General features: G+C 36.7%; 1 pseudogene; it reads left to right on the top strand.

Annotated features, from left to right (window-relative positions):
- Positions 1-2,964: 2,964 nt before the first annotated feature.
- On the top strand, positions 2,965-27,267 carry LOC137245990 (DNA repair endonuclease XPF-like; annotated as a pseudogene).

Raw genomic sequence — 27,267 nt, 5'->3', positions numbered from 1 at the left:
TTATTTAACCACTATAATCCCCATTTACTAAAAAAATGCAAAAAAATATAACTTTTTATTTCCAGTTCTTTTGAGCAACACACTGCAGAAGAGCACAACAAAACTGGATAACTCCTTGGAAGGAGCAGGACCTATGGGAGTGTCAGTGGATGCCAGAACAGTTCTGGGTACAAGCAGGGAACTAGTAAGTGTTATGCATTTTTCAAAGGGCAAGTTTTTGTATTTTGGGATTGAATATAATTTTTACTTTAAAGAATTTGATTTGCTCGAAAGTTTAGAGCGAATTTCAGTAGATGTTGGAATAGTTAAGTTTTCAAAAGTTCTAACAGGGTATTATGGCCAATTTTGGGCCACGTTGTAGATTTCCCGAATTCGGAACCATTTATGATAGCTTGTTATTCAGGGATGAATAAGCCCCCAGATCTAAATAATTTTTTAAAAGAATTTTGCGAGGAGACAGGCACTTTAGCTCAGTATGGGGTGAAATTGGGATATATGCAATTGTTAAAGGAATTTAGTGTTAGCTATTTACTTGCGGTTCACCAGCTTGGTCATTTATAACTGGGATAAGGGGTCATATAGCAAGAAATAGCTGCTCGAAACGTTTGCAAATGGGGCAACATTTAGATCGGGTGTGAATATCCCAAAAAGTGGGCGAGCTAAGAATAGATGATTCATTTAAAAATAGGCTAGATTTGTCATTCCATAAGCAGAGGGAGATTTTGGTAGAATCAGTAAATATTGGCATGGTTTCTCAGTTTCCCTTAGAACCCATGCATTTAGTGGACTTAGGAGTAACACGAAAACTACTCCAGTTGCTTATTAAAAGAGGGAACGTAACGAGAATGAACGAAAAATTTATGCTTCTGAATAATTACGTTTCCTCTGAGTTTTGTAGACGAAGCCGTGATCTAGACAAATTAAGCAACTGGAAATCGACAGAATATCGGCAGTTTTTATTGTATTCTGGGATTTTCGTTTTGAAAGACTGCATACCGGATAACCTTTTAAATTTCTTTTGTTGCATTGTGCTGTTCGACTTCTCTCCTGGGAGAAGTCTTGTAAAGTAGAATCTAATGCTGGGAATGAAATGTTAAAAGAGTTTGTTAAATTATTTAGTAATTATTTTGGCGCGAATTTAATTAGTTTCAATGTCCACGGCCTTTTGCATTTAAGCGATTGCATAAAACAATTTGGTCCGTTAGATTTTTTTTCAGCATATAAGTTTGAGAATTATATGCAATACATTAAAAACCTTATTCACAATCCATCTAAGATACTGCAGTAATTGTTTTTGAGAATAGAAGAAAGAAGAAATTTTACGGATTGTAGTAAAACTTTTAAAAATGAAAATGTTATTATAAATTTTAAGAATGATAAGGACAGTTTCTTCTTAAGTAGTACATTGGGTTCTATAAAGATTGTTAACCAACAAAACGAAAATAGTTTTGTAGTTCGAGTTTTAACAAAAGTTGGAAACGTTTTTATAGATCCCCTTGTGTCCTCATCTGGATTAGGTATTTTAGTAGCTCAACTTGTAGATGAGGATATACATATTATAAGCAAAGAAAATTTAGTCCCTAATTATTATTCTATACCTGTAGGCCCTAGATTTATTTTAATTCCGTTATTACATAATTTATTTTATAAATTTGCATAGGTTATATATAGTTAAGATTGCCGTTGTAAATAGTAGTTTGTAGATATATTTCACCATTTCCTTTTACTATTGTAAGTCTCTCCGTTTCCTTTTTGATTTTGTACACAATTAACCTGCATTGCTTTTATTATTTATTTCTTTGTATATAATTAGTATTAATATATATTTAATAAAATATTATATGAATTAACAAAAAAAAAACTATACATAATATTTATTTAAAAAAGTTCTAATTTATTTGTAAAATTATGTATATATATATTCTACTTTGGAACTAACATTTTTTAATTAATTGTTTAATTTGTTTTTGCTTTTCAAAATGGGAACATGAAGTCTTCTTAAAAAATTGTGTTGAATATTTTTACAAACTTTTCCTTTTTTCTCAGCAATTGACTGTCACAATTCAAAAAGCTATTGTTTAACCCGAGCTTTAAAAAAAGGGAAGATCAAGTTTTTAAAAATTGTGTTGAATCAATAATTAATTTTGGTCTTTAATTTTATTTCGGCAATGCAAATATTCACCTCACCACTAGTGTCTTTCGTTAACCCGACCTGTAAAAAAAAGGGAAGATTCAGACTTAGACAATTCTGTTGAATTGATTTCTAATTTTGAATTTATTTTTCTTTTCTTCTTCTTAGAAATCAAATACTTCAACCTGCTTTATTCACAGGATGCAACCATAGCTTCAATAAGCAGAAATTTTGGAAAAGGTAAATAAAGCCCGTCTCTGAAAGTTATGTTGAATCAATAATTAATTTTGTCTTTTATTTTTTCTATTTTTCCAGTAGAAAATATATCTTAGGGAGCATAAGGAACAGCATGATAACCACTTACGGTGATATGGATCTGCTGGGAACGGAGAAAACAATTTTTTTGCATATTAGTTTAACTTATATATGTAGCTAGAAATAATGTTAAGAAATTTTATAAAGTTGTAAGGAAAGTGAATATTTTTCACTCATTGTAAACGAGTAATAAATGCTAGTATATATAAAAAGAAAGGTAATTTGATTACTTTTCTGTCGATGCTACTATCGTTAAAATTGATACACGATTTCTGAAATTTTTTTCAAATTTAGGTACATATTACAAGTATGTTGACTGAGTAAGACGTGTTTTTTCGCGCTCTAGAATAATTGCATTTACCCTCGAACCTTTATTGTAATATTCCTATGTTTTTGTTTTGGCGGTATTCGGTTGTGCTGTGAACTTTATTTGGTATCCATTTGTTTTGTGTTGGAACTTACATTAGCCTAATAAAACTAATAGCCTAACAAAAATTAAATTAAATAAAAAGACAACAATGGCGCGAAAAAATCCAGCAAAAGGAACAGCATCCCCCCCTAAAACCCCTCTCATACCAGCATCTATACTAGAGAGATTGGAGAAAAAATTCGAAGAGAAGATGGAAGAGCAGAGACATATAATTATTAAAGGGTTAGCTGAAGTGATGGAGAAATCAGAAAACCGTATGATGCAGAAATTTGGTGAGTTGACTGCTGAAATTGCCAATTTAGGAGAGTGGCGGTTGTTGAAAACGCGTGCTCAGATGTGCTAATTCTGCGTAATGAACTCATTTCAGCTCAGGCACAGATAAATACATTTGAAAGCAGCGCTGTTGCCACTGGCCTAATTTTAACTGGCATCCCACAGACAGTAGTGAGTGCTTGCCTGAATTGTTTTCTAAAATATGCAGAGTGGCTAAGCACAAAACACCACCATTGTGCGATGCATTTCGAGTGCGAGCTGCAATAAATAACAGCAGTAACAATAACAACCAAAAGCAACCCGCCAATGCCAGTCCCATCATTGTTAAACTGTTCTCTGCAACTGACCGCAACCAACTCTTAAAATCGGTTGCTTTGTTTTGCAAATCAAAAAAGAGATCGCTCGCGCTGTCAGATATTGATTTGCCTGGTTATGGATCAATCTTCTTGCATGAAAGTTTAACGAAAAAATTGCGAGAGGTGATGGCACATGCCTCAGAGCTAAGGCGTAAGAAGCAGTTGGCGTCGGCCTTCTCGATGCGTGGAAAAGTGTTTGTTCGTCTTAAGCCAAGCGATGAGCCCAAGTTAGTAAACAGCAAAGCCGAGGTTAATGCTCTTATTGGAAATAGAGCGCACTCATAACACACAAATAAGCTAGTACTGTAACAAAGTTATATTGTAATACGTGGATACATTTTTGTATACCTCCTCTCTCAGTCTTATATTCTTTATTTCTACATTTACTCCTCTCAGTCTTATCTTCTTTATTTCTACATTTAATCCTACTTCTATACACTCTTTTTTCCCTTTTCAATATCATAATCATTCTCATTTGAATTAGCTTGTTAATTTACTCCCATATAATTATTTTGTTTATTTATTACTTTTTTTTTGTGTGTTTTGCTTTAATACAATTACAATGTTATTCATTTTGCATGTGGAGTGAGCACTTTTACTTGTGGTTCTCTCTCTTCAAACACAGTTTAATGTTGGTAAACCCAGTTAGCAAAAAAGTGCCCAGTGTTGATGATAACTCTAAGATCTTTTTAGATATTTTATGGAAGCAGTTTCGTGGTTTTAATGTAGTACACTTTAATGCCCGTAGCCTTAGTGGTGATAAACTGGACTACGTTAGAAATGTCTTTGAGGATTTTTTAGTTGATGTGGTTTGTGTTTCCGAAACCTGGTTCACTCCCACTATTTCTGATGTTGTGTACAGTATTCCAAGCTACAGCCTTATTCGCCATGACAGGTGTAACCAACGAGGGGGTGGTGTTGCAATCTATTACAAGTCGTCGTTAAGCTTTCATGTTCTAGCTAAATCCCATACCTCGGATGCTGAGTTTATCATAGTTGAAGTTTCTGATGGTACAAAAAGCATATTAGTGTCGTGCGTATATAACCCCCGTAAGTGTTGTTCGTTAGATTCTTTTTTTTAGGGAAATATCAATGTTTATTATTGACTATGAATTTTATGTAATATGTGGTGATTTTAATGTGAACCTCCTTTCAAATGACTCCTTTTCCCGTAAACTAAACGATCATGTAACTGCAGCAGGTCTTACCATAGTTAATGAAGTAGCACCTACAAGATGTGCCCATAATGCAAATCCAAGTCCCTTAGATTTTTTTATAACTTCAAACCTTGACCATATTTTAAAATTCGACCAAACATTTTTCATTTCTGACCATGACCTAATTTTTTGTACTTTAGATATTGTGTTCAATCGTCGTCCATTTCAAAGTAGTTTTATGTATCGTGACTTCAAGTCGATAAATGTAAATGCGTTGTATCAAAGTGTGGCAATTGTGGATTGGAATGATAGTTGGTTCTACAACTCTGTAGATGAAAAACTTAAAGCATTTAATAAAACTTTGACTGATTTATTTGAGAAGCTGTTCCTCTACGTATGGCTCGAGTAAACCGATCTTGCCCCTGGTTTAATAACAAAGTCAATACATCCTTAAAAATTCGGAATAATTTGTATAGGAAATGGAGGAGGACTATGTCAGATTTCGCTTGGTCTCAATATAAAGCAACTCGAAATTATACTACGCTTGTCATAAGGCAAGAAAAAAGAAGATATTGTAATAGTAAATTGAATCCATCACTTCCTTCTAAGAATCTATGGCGGAATTTAAAAAACTTAAAAATTCATGGTGGTTTGAAGCCGGAATGTGACATAGACCCCAATATAATGAACGATTTCTTTGCAGTAGGAAAAAGCAATGAACCTTCTCGTACTGCTTTTGAACATGAATTTAAGTTTGAATGTGTAAGTGAGGGTGATGTCATACAATTAATACTGAATTTCAAATCTGACGCTGTTAGGGACGATGGCATTTCCCTAAAATTCGTTAAGCTTGTGCTGCCATTTATTCTGGGCACTATTACCCACATAATAAGCCATTGCTTTACATCTTGTTTTCCAGAGGAGTGGAAAAAAGCCGTCATACTATCAGTAGCTAAGAAAAGTACGCCTACAACTCCTAGTAACTATAGGTCCATAAATATATTACCAGCATTGGCGAAGGTATGCGAGTCGTTAATGGCAGCGCAAAGCTCATCACATGTTCAGCGCTACAATTTATTATCCCCTCTACAATCTGGCTTTAAGCAGAAGCATAGCTGTTCTACTGTCATGTTGAAAGTAACTGATGATATAAGGATACATTTTGATGATGGATCCTTAACACTTCTATGCCTCCTGGATTTTTCTAAAGCATTTGACATGGTTATCATAATATTTTACACACCAAGCTTAAGCATTATTTTGGATTCTCGAACAATTCCTTGAAACGTATGATGAGCTATCTTAGGTGCAGGGTACAAAAGGTGAAGTCAATGGAGTCGTATTCCAGTTTTAAGGGTGTGTCAGCGGGCGTTCCGCAAGGGTCTGTCCTAGGACCTCTTTTGTTTAGTTTATTTTTGAATGATGTGTTCTCAGTTTGTAAATATGTTAATGTACACGCATATGCTGATGATATCCAAGTGTACTTGTCTAGTCGGATTGGTCTTGTTGACGATTTATGTTTTAAAGTAAATAGTGATCTGTCAGCTATATCCCAATGGGCAAGTGATAACAATTTATGCCTTAATGCGTCTTAGTTATATGTGTTGCCAATATGTAATAGAGTAGTGCATGTTGAGGATATTCCAGAGCTGTTTATCGGTAATAGTACTCTACAGATTACAAACAAAACTAAAAACTTAGGCTTTGTCGTCAACTCTAGGCTGACCTGCTGTGATCACATTAATGGTACTGTCAGTAAGGTGTATTGTACCTTACGTAGACTGAGAATGTCTGCGTCGTTCACGCCTTAGGAAACTAGGCGAAAATTAGCTAAACAACTTATCATTCCCCACATAACGTATGCTGAACTTGTCTACAGCAAGCTTGATTCAATTTCCGCTCACAAAATTAATGTCCTATTTAATAATGTTACCCGTTATATTTATGGTCTAAAGAAATGCGATCAAATATCCCAATGGAGGAAAGATATTGTAACGAATGTTAGCAGCACTGAGCGGTGCTATCGTCTCTAAGCCGATGCTAAGCAGTGACGTGAATTCACATCCATAGATCAATCATTATGTATCTACATAAACGAAACAATAATTGCGTCTACTCATATGTACCATGTACGTATACGAGCAGCGGAGAGTCAATGCACAAACACATGCATATATCTGGGATACTCCTATAAGTATGCAATGAGAAAAACTATAAAATTGTGCAATTGTAGTTACAGCTGAGAAGTTTGAGAGCTGCTGGACTAGTAGATTCTGGAAGCGCCTAGAAGATGCGAAGGTTGAAATCAAGGAGTATAAAAGGCGGCAATTGTAGAGGCACTGGAATTCAGTTTGATTTGAGTTGTCAAGCAGTTTCGACTAAGACGCTATCTAGCGAGCAAGAGCAGTATTATTTTGAATAGTAGAATTTCATTTGAGCTATCAATCAGTTTGGTTATTAAGCAAGCTATTCGTTGCACAGTTTGAGTGTTATTGTGAAGTACTTTAATAAAGGCCATTTTGCATTATTACAAATTGGAGTTATTTATTCAACAGTTTAGTGATTCGAACTAAGCAGAGGATTGCATATAAGAGGATTTGCAAGTAAATTCGTTACAATTGGTGTCAGAAGAGGAATTGCTGAATAAATTCCGAGGAAGAACAGAAGCCATATATGGCATCCCAGCTGGAATCACATGAGACACGTATTTCAGAAATGTCGACACAGATTACATCAAAGATGGAAAATCAACTGGAAGAGCAAAAGACATATATGACATCTCAGTTGGCTGAGCAGTTGAAAGCACAGGAGGCCCGCATATCCTCGCAGCTGGAGGCACAGGAATAAGGGTAACATCAATGGTGGAAACACAGGATACAAAAATTGTGCAGCTCGAGGACAAAATTGATGCCGAGATAGAAGCTTTGAGAGGTCGTATACAGGAGTTGCAAATGAATCGCCCAGCTGTTTCAACGAGTAATCCAAAGGTAAAAACACCATCCTTTGACGGTTATGTTCCTTTCCAGGTGTTTAAGATTCAGTTTGGGAAGACCGCAGCAGTGAACAACTGGAGTTTTGAAGATAAAGTTGCTGCACTATTCGTGGCATTGAAAGGATCTGCTGCTGAAATCCTACAGACTATTCCCGGGGGAGAACGGAACAACTACGAAAAATTGATGAGCGCTCTAGAGAGGCGATTCGGAAGCGAACACAGGAAGCAGATACACCAAATAGAGTTGCAAAACCGCTACCAAAAAGCTAATGAGACTTTGCAGGAGTTTGCGTCAGATGTCGAAAGGCTTGCACATTTGGCGAATGCCGACGCACCCGTGGAATACACCGAAAGGGTAAAAATTCAGAGCTTTATAAATGGCATACGGGGCGTCGAAACGAAGCGAGCCACATACGCAAACCCAAAGCCAACATTTGCAGAAACGGTATCACATGCATTGACTCAGGAAATTGCCTCACTATTTAGTAAACCAGCATACAAAGCTCATCGTGTAGAAGTGGAAATACCGGATTGGGTAGATACAATTTTGGAAGCACTGAAGGGATCAACAGAAGAATGCCGGAGTTATTAAATGTTTCAAGTGCAGGAAGTCCGGTCACATTGCACGTCATTGCGATTTTGGTCCTAAGCTGGAGGAAATGAGCAAGAGCGTGTCGGATGTAAAGAACGAAAACTTGCCCCGGATCTTGAATGTCCTGTGATATCTGTGTCGCAAATTGGAAGGAAATCAAGCAGTCTTACCGTCAGAGGGAATGTGGATGGCAAGGAGCGTGTACTGACTGTAGATACGGGCGCATCTCATTCCTTGATCCGATCTGCCTTGGATAACAGGAGAGTAAAACCGTTACCTGGAGCGAGGTTGCGTACGGTCACTGGCGAGTATAACCAAGTCCGGGGAGAAGTGATCTGTTAAGTCCTAATTGGGAAGGTCATGGTTTTACACAAATTCGTTGTGGCGGAGATTGTTGATGAAGTTATATTGGGAGTGGATTTCTTGGTTGACCATGATATCAAAATCGATATGCAGAGAAGGGTGATGCATTATGAGAACCAAGATGTGCTACTTAACTTCAGTTTGGAAAAAGGATTCAGCAGTAAGCGAGTGCTGGTGGAGAAGACTCGACAAAGACCACGAAAGTCAAAAGGAAAGGTTGATGGACCGAATGTGCCAAATAAAGCGAAATTAAAAGTACTTGCGAGAAAAAGACCGGCATCGACAAACCCTAATGGATGTACTAAAATGACTGAAAGAATTTTTCAGAAAGAATGCAAGGATGGTTTCAAGCCAGCGCGCACTTCTGTTGGGAAACTTCGGAACGATACTGAGTATGTGAAGCCAATCCGTCAAGAACAAGCTCTACAAAGTAGTTCTTCATTGGCCAAGCAACAGAGTGAGAGAAAACGATCCAGAATAATGAGTAGTAAAATGGAACACAGGTACGACAAGGAAAATAATTCGGAAGGTTTCCGGGAGGGAGATTTGGTACGGCGGAAAGGTGTTCCATCCAAATATCGGTGCAGTTTTGAAGGCCCGTACAGAGATGTGAAGACGATCAGTGATGTCATCTACCGCATAAAAGCAATTGGGAAATCACGAAATAGAACAGTGGTACATTTGGCGATGCTAGCGGCGTTTAGATCGAGAGATTTGTCTGATCGGGACGATCAGACTTAGGTGGAGGTCAGTGTAACGAAGGTTAGCAGCACTGAGCGATGCTATCGTCTCTAAGCCGATGCTAAGCAGTGACGTGAATTCACATCCATAGATCAATCATTATATATCTACATAAACGAAACAATAATTGCGTCTACACATATGTACCATGTACGTATACGAGCAGCAGAGAGTTAATGCACAAACACAGGCATATATCTGAGATACTCCTATAAGTATGCAATGAGAAAAACTATAAAATTGTGCAATTGTAGTTACAGCTTAGAAGTTTGAGAGCTGCTGGACTAGTAGATCCTGGAAGATGCGAAGGTTGAAATGAAAGAGTATAAAAGGCGGCAATTGTAGAGGCGCTGGAATTCAGTTTGATTTGAGTTGTCAAGCAGTTTCGACTAAGACGCTATCTAGCGAGCAAGAGCAGTATTATTTTGAATAGTAGAGTTTCATTTGAGCTATCAATCAGTTTGGTTATTAAGCAAGCTATTGGTTGCACAGTTTGAGTGTTATTGTGAAGTACTTTAATAAAGGCCATTTTGCATTATTAAAAATTGGAGTTATTTATTCAACAGTTTAGTGATTCGAACTTAGCAGAGGATTGCAAATAAGAGGATTTGCAAGTAAATTCGTTACAATATTCTAGGTTGTAGTATTCATGACTAACTTGCTGCTAGAAACTGTATGTTCATATTCAAATTACTAGAATGGAAGTCCCCAAACTATTTGTATGAAAACTTAAATCCCACAAAATCCGTTAGGGTTCATAATCTGGTTATACCGAAATACAACTACCTGACATCATCCAGACTGTTCTTCATCAACGCTGTGAGGCTCTGGAACAACATCCCAGAGTCTGTTAAATCCGTGCTGAACAGGAATAACTACAAGGAAATTATACATAACTACTTTAAATCGAGATAATGAGTGAGATTGTATATAACTACTTCCTACTATCGGACTACAATCTCTGTCTTTTTCGTCTCTTTTTTTCTCTTATCCCATTGATTTTTCTACTTAGATATTAGTTCAATTAAATTTAAGTTTAATGCATTTTATTTAATTTTATTTTATTATGTTAATTAATGTTAGTTGATGTACTCTTAAAAGACTGCTGTCTTACATGTACAACCGCGTTTGTTGTTAAATAAATAAATAAATATATGTAAATAGTAAAAATGTTGAGACATTTTATAAAGTTGTAAAGAAAGTGACTATTTTTCACTCAATGCAAACGAGTAATAAATGCTAGTATATATCAATAGAAAGGTAATTTGATTCCTTTTCTTTATCGTTAAAATTGATAAATGATTTCTGAACATTTTTTCAAATTTAGATACACTAATATGTAACTAGTAAAAATGTTGAGAAATTTTATAAAGTTTTAACAAAAGCGATTATTTTTCACTCATTGTAAACGACTAGTATATATCAAAAGAAAGGTAATTTGATTACTTTTCTTTCGTTACTACTATCGTTAAAATTGATAAACGATTTCTGAAAATTTGTCCAAATTTAGATACACATATATGTAACTAGTAAAAATGTTGAGAAATTTTATAAAGTTGTAACGAAAGTGACTACTTTTCACTCATTGTAAACGAGTCATAAATGCTAGTATATATCAAAAGAAAGGTAATTTGATTACTTTTCTTTCAGTACAACTATCATTTAAATCTATATTCGATTTTTTAAAATTTCTGGAAAATAAGAGATACATGTATATAGCTAGGGAAAACTTGGTAAATTTTGTAAAGTTGTAAGAAAAGTGTATGTTTTTTACTCCTTGCAAATGAGTTTCAAGCTTAAGCATATACCAAAAGAAATATAGTTAAATTATTGTCCTTTGATAGTACGGACAATCGAATCAAAATTTGTATCACAAAATTTTGTATATTTTAGAAGATCACCTCTGTAGTAAGAAATTTGTTTGCAAAGTTACACAAGTATTTTTCATTCACTTGTTAAAAATAACTGACTAGCTCTCTGATAAATATCAAAGTTTATTAAATCGAGTGATCAAAAAGCTAATAGTTCCTTTATTAAATAATATAATTAAAAAGATACTTATCTCAATAATCCTTATTATTAATTGATTTGAAAAATTTAGCTTATCGATTGATTGGTTTTTAATGGAATTGCCCTTTTGAAAGCTCGACCTAATCAGCTTTGATACTTTATCAATTATCGAATTAATTACTTTGATAAATAAACAAACGTCATTTTAATGTCAAAAATCCGAATATTACGCTCTTATTCAAAATTATTTTATTTCAATGTTATTTGTATTTCTCTTTAAATTTATATAAAAAATATTATAATTTAGTAAATACTTAAAAAAAAAATTGTGATTACAAATAGTTATTATTTATGCTATTTAATAACTTTAAAACCGGTTTATCTTAAAATTTATGTACGATAAAGACACACTTAATGTAAAAAGTCCTTTTAACTGATGTATTCTTAACATTTTATAATAAAACGGCTTTTAGAACAATTGTAAATGAATTTTTATAATATTAAATAAACATTTTCATTAAAAATAAAAAAAATTTTGGAAATTTTTTGGGTACTTTGGAGTTTTTTTTTGTGTTTTTTGGGTATTTTAGCAAACATTTTGCACATTTTTTAGACATAAAATTTTTCCGATATGGAATCCCTACAAAAATACAACCCTGTGTTGTGGGAAATTTTCAAGTTAGAGAGGAGCAACTACCCTTAAAAAACGCGAGTACTCCATAAATAGTGTAAGGAATACTCCTTTAGGAGTATAGGAGTGTTCCAAAACTAATCTGTATTCATACAAAAAATGTGCTCCAATTAACATTGCGATATCCTAGGAGAGGAGTTGGTGATCCCACTCTGGCTTTGTTTGTGAGTATTCCATAGAGTACATACGTGAGAGTACTTTCCAAAGTACTTTCGCTGTAGTACTCCATGCAGCACCCACAGAGGATCATATACCAAAGTACTAAAGAGGAATTGTGTCGGAAAGAATTATCGAAGCGAATTTAATTTAAAATGAAAGTAAATGAAGAGGGGCAATACAACTTTTATATTTTATACTACGAATATTCTTATGTTATTAAGCATTTGCGTGAATAAAGAAACTAATATTTCTCTATACTATAGTATATATACATAAAACCAGTGCGCGGTTGCGTTTTATCAGAGTTGCCATAGTAAAATTTTATTATCAGTTATTTGTATGTAATATTTTACTTTTGGGAACTCTGTTCGATCGTCATCGTGTCGTGATCACGGTCGTTAAAAAACGAGCAATGATCGGCTGATGGTGGTTCCCAAACACATTGCAAAGGAGTATTGTTAGAGTACTTCAACATGAAGAAAATGGAACACGTAATCCAACAATTTTTGTAGGGTATGCATTTTTCTTTATGGCACTTTGGTATGTAAGAAGGATGCGCGATCACACGTACAAGACTCGCTCAAGGGGAAAGTGGATAAAATCCGCGCACTGCCTATACAAAATTATCCATTTTTTTTATCCACTTTTTTACTCAGTCATTATACAGTTTTTTACGCAGTTTTGGTTGGCAGGGTAATAACTGATGCCACTAATGAAGGTGTTTTAGATCTGATCCAGATTCTAAGCCGCAGGGCTCTTCTATATCCGCAGCAGCTATATTAGATGCCGACGATGGACCACAGAGGCTACCACTGCCAATGCAACATCAATAACCGCCAATTTTGGTGATTGTGCTTTTTCGTATGTGCCCCTTAATTTAGTATATGCTTTATTCTTATAGCATTCGTCATATGCATAGGTTTTCTAAATTGGATAACATTTCCAGTGATGTGTTAATTAACAAAAAGGAATCGTTGTCCGTTAATCACACAATATTTTCGCAAGACATCGAGTCCCAATTGTCTAGTTTATCAATTGGCGATAATAATAGTACTGGCTATGACAATGGAAAATCAAATATGGATTCAATACCTAATACTTGGCGGCCTATAAGGACACAAGACACATTATGCTGCTTCTTTAAATAGAACGTGTAAAGCACCGAAGATCGATGAGAGTAAGCTAACTATTTTATTCAGGAGCAAACGTTATGTATGTAGTACACATGACAGTCAGGTCTAAGTATCACAGCGAATCGGTCTGATATTTCCGGCCAATGATTGTCACACCGATGTTATAACAACACCCCTAACTTTAACGTATTAGTGCATTAGCTACTTTATTTCGAATTTACGATAATATCTATATTCGTTAAAATATATTCCTGATACTCTACTTTCATTTCTTTAGATGAAGGTCCCATAACTCCAAAAACAACTTTAGAGTCCTTGGATATTGTAGAAGCTGTATTGGCTCCGTTTTTAAAGCCAGGTGGATCATTTGAGCCAAATGATTGTGTTCCGAAGCATCACGTTTCAATAGTGGTTCCGTTTAGGGATAGTTACGCTCATTTGGCCGTTTTCCTGCGAAACATTCATCCATTCCTAATGAAACAGCATATCGCTTATAGAAATTTCTTATCGAGCAAACAAATGGAAAAGCTTTCAATCGTGCTTAACTGATGAATATTGGCTTCCTAGAAGCATTAAAAATATTTACATGGGACTGCTTTATCTTCCATGACATTGACTTGTTACCTTTAGATAATCGAAATTTATACACATGCCCTCAGCAACTGCGGCACATGTCGGTTGCTATAGACACATTAAACTTCAAGTAATTCATAATTCGCATTTTAAAACTTGCATTTTTTTGGTCTAAAACTTACAAATACATGTTCAGGTTGCTTTATCGATCAATTTTTGGGGTAGTATATTCTATGATACGTAAACAGTTTCATCTGGTGAATGGCTTCTCAAAGTAATACATCGGTTCGGGTGGGAATACGATGATATATCGAACAGGTAATATTTCTTTGCTTTTTGGTATTGTTTTTAGTGTTGCAGTAAGTACATACCTATTTGAGTTAAAATGTGTATCAAGCAAGCCCTAGTGACTCTATGGCTGATGATTGCAAACAAATTATACAAATCAAGCAGGACTAAATGGGGGAGGCAACGGATGGTGCCCTACTTCCACTTTTGTTGATTCTCTCCATCAGAAGGAGTCAATATAGTTACGCATACGATGCGCCTCGTAATTTTCAATCCTGAGATGATCGGGCTAGACCTTAATGGTTTTTGTTACTGGAACGTACCGGATCTACATCCGACAAAGGACCATCAACAATGATAACACTACCCAAAACCTTCAGGGGGCGTCTTTATCGTTAATACAACAACAACGGCTGAAGTTTCATAGCAGGCAAAATTATAAGAACTCACTTCACACCTTAAAAGGATATTAAAAGACATTAAAGAGCTTCTAAAAGCAATATAATAATGACATCAATTTAAAAATCAAACATTATGCAACCAACAACACTTTAAACATAAAATCATTCTTAGGAGCATACCGCTGTTGTTGTAGCAGTGTAGCAGGAGCTTACCGTCGCAAATGTTCGTTCGACCACGTCGAATGAGTTTCTGGGCCCGAATTACGTATTTCGTGAACTGAACACTCGTCTCTTAAAAGTACTTATTTGGTATTACGTGATACGTGAATGAATACCTGCTATCGAAATTCGGTATTATGTGTTCAGTGAACGTACACAACAAATCGTAAACGTCAAAAAATTTCATACGATAGCAAAAAGACGTTCGAGTGCATTTAAAATTGGTTGTAGTTTGAAAATTAAACGAATTAATTTATAGTTCTTACGTTTTAAATTTGTTTTTAAAAAAGTAAAGTGATCTTAGCACAACTAAAAAGGAAAATTTTATCGAACTCTGATCAATCCACAATTATAAAAAGGAAAATTTCGAGATTAATAATGTATGTAAATAAATATAAAATTAGTTAAAAGTATTTATAATAATAAATGTTTGTTTCGCCAAAGGACGCATTTAAATAAGCTTAATTATAAGCAAAAGGAGATGATGGGAGAATTTATGCAGCAGCACCCCAATCTAGCCAAAAACATCATACCAAATTGTGCCCGAGGAAAGGCGACATCTCAACGATTGTGGGGGGATCTATCTAAGAAACTTCACGCTGTAGGCCCACCTAGGGATGCAAACGATACATCTATGTTTTTAAAACATCGATAGTATCGGATGAAAATCCGATGTTTACCATCGATGTTTCAAAATTACTCAATATCGAAAAATTGCCGATACATCGATGTCAACTTTGACGATGTTTCGAACATCCACATCTCTAAAGTTGCATTTATTGACTCCGTTCTTTTCTTTTTTGTTAAGTTGCTGCAAACTGATGTAAAAATGGTAAGTTATTAATAACAATTGTTTTAAATTATGATGTGACTTCTAATGAATATTTTATACTAAATAAATAGGTGAATATCTTTATCGAAAGTGCAGTATGGCCAGTGCAAAGGCGTGAGGTAAATATGTAGATCGTGAAGTAGTATCCTGCTTTTGGAATAATTTTATTATGTGGATAATAATTAATTTTTACATCGCCTTTGATTACCTTTGGTAACAGCGAAATAGTTTTTATTTTCAGCTACTTTGACCAACATTGTTTTTATTTAATAATGGGCTGCTTTTTGATTACTTTTAAAAGGAAGTTTCTTGCACTGCTATCATTTGCAATTATTAATATTAAATTAAAACAAAATTGCACATTTTTAAAAATTTCTGTTTTCCACCAGCTTCTTGCCGAAATCAATATGCCGAACAAAAGTAAGGTGTGGCGCTATTTTAAAAAATTAAGTGCGAACTCCACAAAGTGTCTATTTTGACTTTGGCCGGTAACTGCATACATTAGGCCGGGTCGATTTGTGAGGAGGTAAAAAAATCGCCCATTGCTCTGTGAAAATCATATTCTAGGGATCAAAATAAGAAACTTTGCCGAAGGAACTATACCTCTAAAACGAATTCTGATGTCCCCCCCTTTGGGTCGTAGGGGCAAATTTTGAAAAATCCCACTTTGAAATGCCTATTTTTTTCTTTTTGGAGTTTATTTTTCTCTTTAGAAATTTATTTAGTCAGAACATATGTAAATGAAAATTTGAATTTAACTTAGTAATAGAAAAGAAATTAAAAAAAATTATTAGAAATTAGCGTTTTTACAACCCACTTTTAAAACCAAGGCATCACTGTGATGCATTTGCATGTCGTAAACATAGTTGTGTGGGTTTTTTATTCAACCGTTTTAAAAAATGAAGGTATCACTGTGACACAATTTCAGATCGTAAAATTGCTTCTGTTGTTTTTTTTAAGCCACCACAAGACACAGCAGGTAGAATTGAAATTACCCCTACCCAAAAGTTCGACCCAAAGGGGGGGACATCAGAATTCGTTTTAGAGGTATGGTTCCTTCGGCAAAATTTCTTATATTGATTCCTAGAATACGATTTTCACAGAGCAATAAGCGATTTTTAAATCGACCCGCCCTAGCATACATATATAATAAAATCTCTGCACATTGTAAAGGGGCCTTTAAAATACATTTCTGGTCGGATTTTCTTAAAAATTCCTCGATTTCGGGGTGTGCGAGCTAATGTCAAAAACTAGGCGACTGTAAATATCACCCCACCCACTAGAGCCACGTAGTTATTCCTAAATTGAATTCTACCGAAAAAAACATCGGTAAACATCGATGTATCGATGTTTTTCTTCCGATGTTTTTTATCATCGATGTTTATTTTGTCGATACATCGAAGACAACGAAGACAACGAAAATTGGCCAACACAAGAAGAAGATTACAATACGAATATGGAGGAAAAGAGGGTGAAAGTTCATACAACTTCGGTCAAAAATAACTTTGATATTCTGGATAGGTTTTCCGATCTACCGAGGGCGTTGCGGGTTATATCCTATATTACTATAACATTAACTCAGAGGATCCGTTTAGCAGCCACGGCGTATACAAGCTTACCTGCGGATGCCAGCATAGTTACATAGGACAAACAGGACGGCAAATAAGAACGAGGTTCAGAGAACATATTAGAGATTACAACAAAAAAATACGGAATCCAAACATTATACCCGAGTCTAACTTCGCGAATCACATGGTCGAGAATGAATGTTCCCCAGCAAACATCAATAAAACAGTTAGGGTTCTTCACATACAAGAAAAGGGCCGACGTCTCAACGTACTCGAAAACATGGAAATCTACAAACAGAAAACATTCGACGGTAGAATAATAAACGAACAGATAAACACCATTTCTGACACAATATTCGAGCCTTTAAAACTTGTTTACAGGAAACAACTTAATCACACAGGTACAACAGACAAACGCACAACAACAAATAAACACAAAACAATTAACACACCAAAACAAAAAACCGACAAAGAAGGTCAAACGACTAAAATCACAGATTTCTACCTACCCCAGTCAGCCACACAAATCGATTAGTAAACCACCCTCGGTTCTGAACGAACACACAGCACATACACATAACTAAATATACACAAGCATCAATTTGACAATACCTGCTCATATACCTACGAACTATAAATACAGGACAAATGACAACAACAGATCAGAACGAAAATCGACACTGATGATGGCACAACGCCGAAACCGGTTTGTCTCAAAACCAAATTTGACAAGGGATGACGGAAAATCGTTCCAATATACATCATTTATCCACCCTGTCGGAAAATCAACCAAACAAGATAAGTCAGTTATTGCTTGTCAGGCTTTTAACTTGAACGCGAACGGACTACTAACAATTTACAAGCGACGCCTACTGAAAATATATAAAGCAAAGGCGAGCATTTGGTTCAACAAACAATGCCTGGAATTGAATGTTACTCCGAAATTCGCAAAAATAACAATAAAGGCAAATACCAAATCTAGCAGGAAAACAGTTAGAAAAGCGGAAAAGGATTTTTTAAAATATGAGTTGGAAAGCTTATACTCGAAGAAGGATGAGATAAATGCCGAGTTATTATCTATCCATTTAAGATTGGCAGAACAACTACCTACGACAGTATTAATGGAATGCTTCGACCGCATTAAGACAGAGGTCGATCAGGAACTACAACAAAAATACAGGTCGCTGAACCGAAAATTGGACAAGCTGGCAGGACGACGAGAGGGTAACCAAAACCAAAACACTCACCAGTTTCATGACAAGTTCGTTAACCTCACAACAGTGGACATTACCAAGGAAGAGGCACAACTTCTCGAAAAGGGCCTGAAGCACAATATCATGGACCAGAATACAGTAAGAAAAACGGAGCAAGCGATTGTAGATACGGAGATCGCAATATCATTGATACCACAGGAAGAACAGGAGCACGCAAGACACATGTGCAGAGAAATCATAAGAAAGGAGGTGAAAGCACAGGAAGGACAAAAACCGAATACAGAGGAGAAAACAATAAAGAATCTACGGCATAAACTAAGGAAAAACAATATTGTCACAACGAAAGCGGACAAAGGAAACACCACTGTGCTAATCGAAAAAGAGAAATATATATCCAAAACCGAGGATCTCATAGAGGAAATGAAATGTCGTAGAATGAGAGAGGATCCCACAGATGAATACCAAAAACAAATCAAAGTTGCTATAAAAAATGCAACAAATATAGTAGATTCTAACATGGCACATAGATTGGTCCAAATGAACCCTTCGGCTCCTCCACTGGTTGCGCTACCAAAAATCCACAAGCCGGACACGCCAATGAGGCCCATCATTAATTTTAAATCGGCACCATGTTACAAACTGTCCAAATATTTAAAAACGATATTGATAGACACTCTGGAGCTAAGGAACGAATATGCAATAGCTAACACAACAGAACTAATAGAGAGACTCGAGACCGTAGAGCTAACAAGAAACAGCAAATTGGTATCTTTTGACATAAAAGATCTATACCCATCTATACCACTATCGGAGACTTTGGACATAGTTAGCTCAACAATAGTTCATAACACAAAAAACAAAGTAAAAAGTATGCAAATCACAAATACGCTAAGAACCACTTTACGTCAAAACTATTTTAAATTCAACAATAAAATATATAGACAAACAAACGGCCTTGGAATGGGAAGCCCCACATCAGCAATTCTTATGGAAGTGTTCATGCAAAATCTGGAAGAAAAGTACATACAGGAGCTGAAGTCCAAATTAGGCGTGTCATTTTATGCTAGATACGTGGATGACATAATATGCGTTTTAACTACTAATAACGAAGAGCTCGTACTGGAGTACCTCAACAAACAGCACGGCAATATAAAATTTACAATGGAAACCGAAAAAGACGGAGGAATCAACTATCTAGACCTCACGATAAATATTGATAAAGAAGCCAAAAGATTTAACTATGACATATATAGAAAGTCAACGGCCACCGACACAATAATACACAATACCTCAAATCACCCTCAACATCATAAAAATGCAGCATTAAGGCACTTGGTACATAGACTTGAAAGAACACCTCTTACACAAGAGGCATATAAGAGAGAACTTGAGGTCATATATAATATCGCTGCAAACAACGGATATAAAAAAGCACTAGTAGATAAGCTCAGAAGGACAAATGGAGAACCAAAAAGAAATAATGAAAAAGAAAATAATAGCTGGACGACTATGACATATACTGGAAAAGCAACATATAAATTGGCAAATTTCTTTAAAAAATACAACATTAACACAGCATTCAAAACATCGAACAATCTAGGGCGAAAACTAAGAACTAACATTAACTCAGAGGATCCGTTTAGCAGCCACGGCGTATACAAGCTTACCTGCGGATGCCAGCATAGTTACATAGGACAAACAGGACGGCAAATAAGAACGAGGTTCAGAGAACATATTAGAGATTACAACAAAAAAATACGGAATCCAAACATTATACCCGAGTCTAACTTCGCGAATCACATGGTCGAGAATGAATGTTCCCCAGCAAACATCAATAAAACAGTTAGGGTTCTTCACATACAAGAAAAGGGCCGACGTCTCAACGTACTCGAAAACATGGAAATCTACAAACAGAAAACATTCGACGGTAGAATAATAAACGAACAGATAAACACCATTTCTGACACAATATTCGAGCCTTTAAAACTTGTTTACAGGAAACAACTTAATCACACAGGTACAACAGACAAACGCACAACAACAAATAAACACAAAACAATTAACACACCAAAACAAAAAACCGACAAAGAAGGTCAAACGACTAAAATCACAGATTTCTACCTACCCCAGTCAGCCACACAAATCGATTAGTAAACCACCCTCGGTTCTGAACGAACACACAGCACATACACATAACTAAATATACACAAGCATCAATTTGACAATACCTGCTCATATACCTACGAACTATAAATACAGGACAAATGACAACAACAGATCAGAACGAAAATCGACACTGATGATGGCACAACGCCGAAACCGGTTTGTCTCAAAACCAAATTTGACAAGGGATGACGGAAAATCGTTCCAATATACATCATTTATCCACCCTGTCGGAAAATCAACCAAACAAGATAATATCCTATATTCTTCGGTTTTTCCAGAATACGCACCCAACAACTAAAGCCTCTTTTAAAAGGGATTCTCATTCAATAGCTCCTGACGAAATAGAAAAAACAACACGAAGATTGATAACAATATGCCAGAGGCAACATTATCAAGAAGAGTACGCAAATTTGAAGTCAGGAAAACTAATAAATGGGAAGAGTGAGATTTTACCCCTGAACCCATATATAGATGACGAAGGCATCATTCGAACTGGGGGGCGGACTGGGGCATCGAAAGACATGTCCCATAATGAAAGTCATCCCATTATTCTTCCTTATACTTGCAGGTTATCCAGACTTATAGTCCAATCCTCTCATGAGACCACCCTGCATGGAGGGAACCAGCTGATGCTACGTCATATCCGCACTCAGTACTGGATCCCACGCGTTAAAGTCATGATAAGGTCGGTTATCCACAACTGTAAAGTCTGCACTATTTACAGGAAGCGGACGCAAACGCAACTTATGGGGATCCTTCCGAAAGAGCGCACCACCCTTACTAGGGCCTTCACTAACACTGGGGTAGATTTCGCGGGACCATTCGATATAAAATCCTACCGAGGGAGGGGATGTCGAATTTCAAAAGGATACGTTTGCCTGTTTGTCTGCTTTTCGACGAAAGCCATCCATCTAGAAGCGACAAACGATCTTAGTACCGGGTCCTTCCTAGCTGCCTTCGCCAGATTCATATCCAGACGAGGCTGTCCGAAAAACGTTTACTCCGACAATGGTACTAACTTTGTCGGAGCTTCTCGATCTTTACGATCCGAGTTTAAAGCATTTCTGCGTGAAGCAAGGGACGGAACATTGAATAAATATAGCCATCACACTTTAGAATGGCATTTTATACCGCCAAGCGCTCCTCACATGGGAGGTTTGTGGGAAGCGGGGGTAAAAAGTTTTAAGACACACTTTAAAAAGATCGCGTCCGACCATAAATATACTTTAGAAGAGTTTACAACCCTCTTATGTCGAATTGAGGCCTGCCTCAACTCGAGACCTCTAAGTCCCTCATCTAACGACCCTTCCGACCTGGAGCCGCTTACTCCAGGCCATTTTCTCGTAGGCGGGCATCTTTTAGCTCCACCTGAACTCGATTGTAGAGAAAACCCTGCCTCAATTGTAAACCGATGGCAAAAGATGAAAGCCCTTCATCAAACCTTTTGCAAAAGATGGAAATCGGAATATCTCACCGAGATCCAGAAACGGTATAAATGGAAACATCCACAATCCAACTTAAAACCCGGGGACCTAGTCGTCATCAAGGAGGATAACCTACAACCGAACGAGTGGAAAATGGGGAGAGTCGTCAACACACACCCAGGTTCCGATAACCGTGTACGTGTTGTTGACGTTCATACAATGAAGGGACAAATTACGAGACCAATCGCGAAATTGGTACTACTTCCGCCCAACGACAAGGAAAATGAACTTTAATAGTCCATATCCCTTTATTCCAAATAACCCAGCTCTCATTCATCCCGAACGAGGCCAACACACCGATAACCCTGCTCTCATTCCCCTGAACAAGGCCAACATACCCTAACGCAGACTCACTATCTGCCCCAGAATACAATTGAATTAGCAATCACACCCCAAACATCAATTGCCATATGAACCACACATTCAAACTTAAAAGTATTTTCGAATATAAAATTAAGGTACACGTCGTAAAGGTTTAAAAGTGCAAATAAATGTTTAACAAGCCGGCCCAATAAAACCGCACGGCGTTCTTTGCCCTAACCCAAATAAGCATGCGTTGCGACAATGTAAAGCATGTGTGCAAACGTCGAATCTAAATGTCACGCAGAACAAAAATTGGAAATCGAGTTAGGTTTTCACGCAGCAAATTCAACTTGGGTTGCTCTCATATAACTTGTATGTACATGAGACATTTTTTGACAGAAAATTACTTGCGTGCGTTTATATTGGGTTGGCTGTAAGAAACACAAGGTGGTGTTCTGAATAGCAATCCGGCCTGTTCTGGATTCCGACTCGCTTTGAAAGGTCAGGCGGGGTTGATTCCGAGTCGATTTCTTTTTGGTGTCCTCAGTTCCGATTTAAACAAATCGATTCGAAGCTGATTTCGTATCGTTTTCATATCGAGTCGATAATAAAGCGAAACAGCTGTTTTTATTTATTTTGGTTTTAGTTAAATTAAAATTGTGCAAAAATTTGAACAAAATGCCAGCACCAATGGTTTTCGGAAATGCAGAGGCAACAAGACAATTGCAATTTTGCATAAAAGACGCTAAAGGATCGATCGATCGAAATTGAGAACACGTCGGCTTGCTTTCGACCGGAATCGCTTTGCTTGGGTGGGACAATTCTTGATAGGAGTTTTCAAATTGAGATTTATTATACTAAATAAACAAATAGTCCAGCAAAACGTTGTAAGAAATCTTCCAAATAAAATGAATAATTTAATAAAACTTATTTGTGGGGAAAATAATGTAATGATCTGTGCTTAATGGGCTAAATACTTTCGATTCCGGAGAACAGGTCCGAATAACTTAAATCCCAATTTGAATATCCTAATATTTTCCACATAAGACAATTAAAAGCGGAACATTAAACTAAAATAAAGTGACTAACACAAAAGGGTATTAACTCAGATTTCTGCACACTATCCTTTATGTGCATTGCATTCCAACCAAAGAAATTTCGCAAACTATTTGGAACATACTAGAACCGGGAGACTTGGGTGTTGAAGTATTAAGCATCAAAATCAACATTTCAGACGCTATTTTATAGTTAAGCAAATAAAATGCATTTTCAAACCCTACTCATACGTACATCTATCTTCAACTTAAGTATGCTTTGAGAATCATTTCAAGAGAGTAGCTAAACCCCTGGAGCCTACTAAAGAATTTGGCATCGCTGACTTCGTTTATTCTTTCAGTAAATCGGGATAAAGAATTTTTGAAAAGAAGAAAAGCTGCACCCATCTCGGGTAACTTAACAACTTGAGGTCAATTTGAAGCATGCCCGACTTGGGCCATTTTATTTAAATTCATGGTTCTTTTCTAATTTTTGGAAAAAAGTTATGCGTAGAGAGCATGTAAAATGCAAGAAATCAACAAATTAATCTGGCTCAGGATCTTTGCAACGAGATGACGGCGTATCTGACCAACATTATGGCTCATTACCGCGAGAGATTTCGAATCGTCATTTACTACTACTCACCTGAACGATATCCATATAATAGCGTCCCTCTTCAACCGCTCCTTGTATTTCATAATGCAGCACTGCAGCTTCTGACGTTGGTACGTTGCCATCGTCGGGCAATAGCGAAAGAGTTGTATGAGTTAGCCATGTTGATTACACAATCTTCCCTCAGAAAAAAAGAATATAATTATATTAATAAGCCTTCAGTACCTCCAAGATGTAATTTTATACACACCTACGCTTCCTTTGTGTGATATCCACCGGCAAATGTAGGACAGACTTGGCTCTATCGACACCCGCTACCTCCGGTTCTAGCGCGCGTTGTCCTGGCCGGCACTTAGATATAAAGAATGTTTAGCAGCACAACTTGCAACAGCACCTTATCAATTGTCAATGGTTATGAGCGTTTTGCCGGTATAGCAAGCCGTTTTTAAGTGCCCAAAGTTTCGCCTTCGTATGACGTATGCCAAAGCGGTGGCATATAGAAAAGTGGTGAAAGATCGCTTGACGATAGAAAGCTGACGATTAAGTTATTGAGTTCGGTTGAGCAATGTAAATCAGTCGTGGAACTTGTTTTCGACAGCGCTCCATTATGTGCAAGATTTTGGATTAAAATAGAAACCAAATTGCTCTTTAGAACGTAAACACTTCCAATTACCTCATTTTACTTCCTTTATATTAGGCCCATTTCAAGTTGTCAAGTTTCATCACAAAATTTTGCATTAGTTCTACTTAATTATATTTTTGTATCTTTAATCTAATACAAACTGTCAGCATGAGTTCAAAATTGCCGGTGTAATAAAAAAGGTTAGCAAATCTTACAACATTACAAATCAAGAGGAATCTGGATTCCAAGACGATGATGAAACTTTAGCATATATGATGACCGCTGAAGAATACCTCCAACATAAGGATATATGTACAAAGGCTCGAGTATGAACAGCTGATTTTTTTTTTTGGATATGGTGAACTCTGATGGTTTGCTAGTTTGCGCAAAGGGTTTGCACTACGATAGCGTACTTACAAATACATTAAAGGTGTACAGCGATCCAGGCAATTTAGTGCTTGTAATGAATTGTTCAGATTGGGAGGAGCATTATTATAAATCTAAATTGGAACAGAAATATGTACATGAAGTAGCGTACACAGTTACGGACAGAGAACGCGTTTACTTGGAAGACGGCATTCAATTCATAGGCACACGAATTCTAGGGGTTGATCTTTTAAAGCGTCGTTCACCCAGTGAGCTAATAACGGGCATCGTTGTGCTACGCGCACACACCATTATTGAATCCTGTCAAGAAGCATTTGCTTTACGTCTCGTATCGTATGAGTAATAAAACTGGTTTTATAAAGCATTTTCCAACAGCGCCGAAGCTTTCACAAGTGGATTTAGTCATATTGAGTGCACTATGCGTAATCTGTTTGTAAAACAATTAGTTATTTGGACGCGTTTTCATGCTATTGTACAACAATCACTGAAGCCTCATGAGGCACAAACTATTGAGTTGTTCCCATGACGCTAATACAAACACATCTGCTTAATATAATGAATTGTTAGTGCGTGAAATTAAGCGTATAAACAGACCGGAAGATTTGGAAGAGATCACAGTAGAGAATTGTATAACAAAAAATTTCATAATATACAGCAAGCGCAACTGGATTGTATTTGGCATCAATTGAATTCGCAGACTACATTGATAGTAGCTGATTTGAAAATTTTACGCAATCTTATGATTTCCAATACATATCATGATGCAGTGGCCGCGTATGCACTAACCAAACGTTATCACACTACAGAGTATGCGCTTCGTAATTCGGGTTGGACGTTTTTAGATTCAGCTGAGCAAATATTCAATTTAACCAGAGAGCGCGTTTACAATGCACAAGGTGAGTTTGAACATGAACCCTATCCCAAATGGAAATTTTAGCTGAAATACTCAAAGTTGAAATACCGGGCGATATGAAACGTTCACGTCCCGACTGCGTAAGTGCCACCCAAAGTCGTAATACTTTGTCATGATACACGTACCTGCCTTCAATTGCGTCTATTTCTCACACAAGGTGGTGAACGCTTTCTCTTATTTGCTGCAAGGCAGCATGAGATACCAATCGGTAAACTAGCTGATTGCTATAAGTTAAGGAAATGGTAAATGCACTAACGCAATTTGAGAAAACTCTCAGCGGCAAAAACACAAGCACACAAAAGAGGAATAGCACTCAACCAAATGCGAAAGAGAATGACGTTCTAAAGAATGAAGCTTCGGACTCAGAACAAAGTACCCCTATGGATGAGCTGACGCAGCTGTTGACTGAAGCTAATGGTGATGAAGATCTTGCAGCAAAATATTTTCAAGAAAGTTATATGCTAACTATTACACAATTAAGTGATGCTGACGAAACTTTAACTTATGCTGGCGCCGATGCAAATGCAAGCGGGGCTACGGAGACCTCTATTATGGATACCTCGGTTTCGAGCCATTTCCACAGCTAGAACACCTGGATATAACTGCGGCTGTGGCGGCACGTAAACAACCACTAATCTGCATACAAACATTCAAACCAGAACGAGAGGGTGCTATGTCACTCGATCGCATACTCGATGAAATACAACCACAGTATGTTATAATGTATCATTGTAATGTGGCCGCAATAAGACAATTTGAAAGATGGGAAGCGCGTCAACGGCGCGCTCCGAAAGATCGGACGCATGTATCCTTCCCTTTACATGCGCACACCGTAGAAGAACAATCGTATTTGACTAGCTGGCGACGTGAGAAGCAAGCATTTAGAATGATTATTAAAACGAAGCGTGTAATGGTTATACCAGAGTACCAAGATGGCAAAACAGATGAAGCTTTCATGTTGTATAGAACCTATGCAGAAACTGAAGGCGTGGACGCGGCTAATGCGGCTGGTCGTGAAGCAGGCGGTCAAGCGAGCCTCATACCTTTTGTTTCAGCCAAATTATCGTAGATATGCGTGAATTCCGTTCTGATCTGCCATGTTTAATACATAAACGAGGCATGGAGGTGCAACAAGTTACTATCACGATTGGCGACTATATACTCACACAGATATTTGTGTTGAACGTAAATCAATCTCCGACTTAATTGGTTCACTAAATCCCGGACGCTTATACAATCAATGTGCACAAATGCAACGTTATTCTGCCAAACCAATAGAAAGCAAAAACACATTTTCTTGGGAGTAA

Source organism: Eurosta solidaginis, chromosome 3 (genome assembly GCF_040869045.1).
Source record: "Eurosta solidaginis isolate ZX-2024a chromosome 3, ASM4086904v1, whole genome shotgun sequence".
Classification (NCBI taxonomy): Eukaryota; Metazoa; Arthropoda; class Insecta; order Diptera; family Tephritidae; genus Eurosta; species Eurosta solidaginis.
This window is presented reverse-complemented; position numbering and strand designations above follow the sequence as displayed.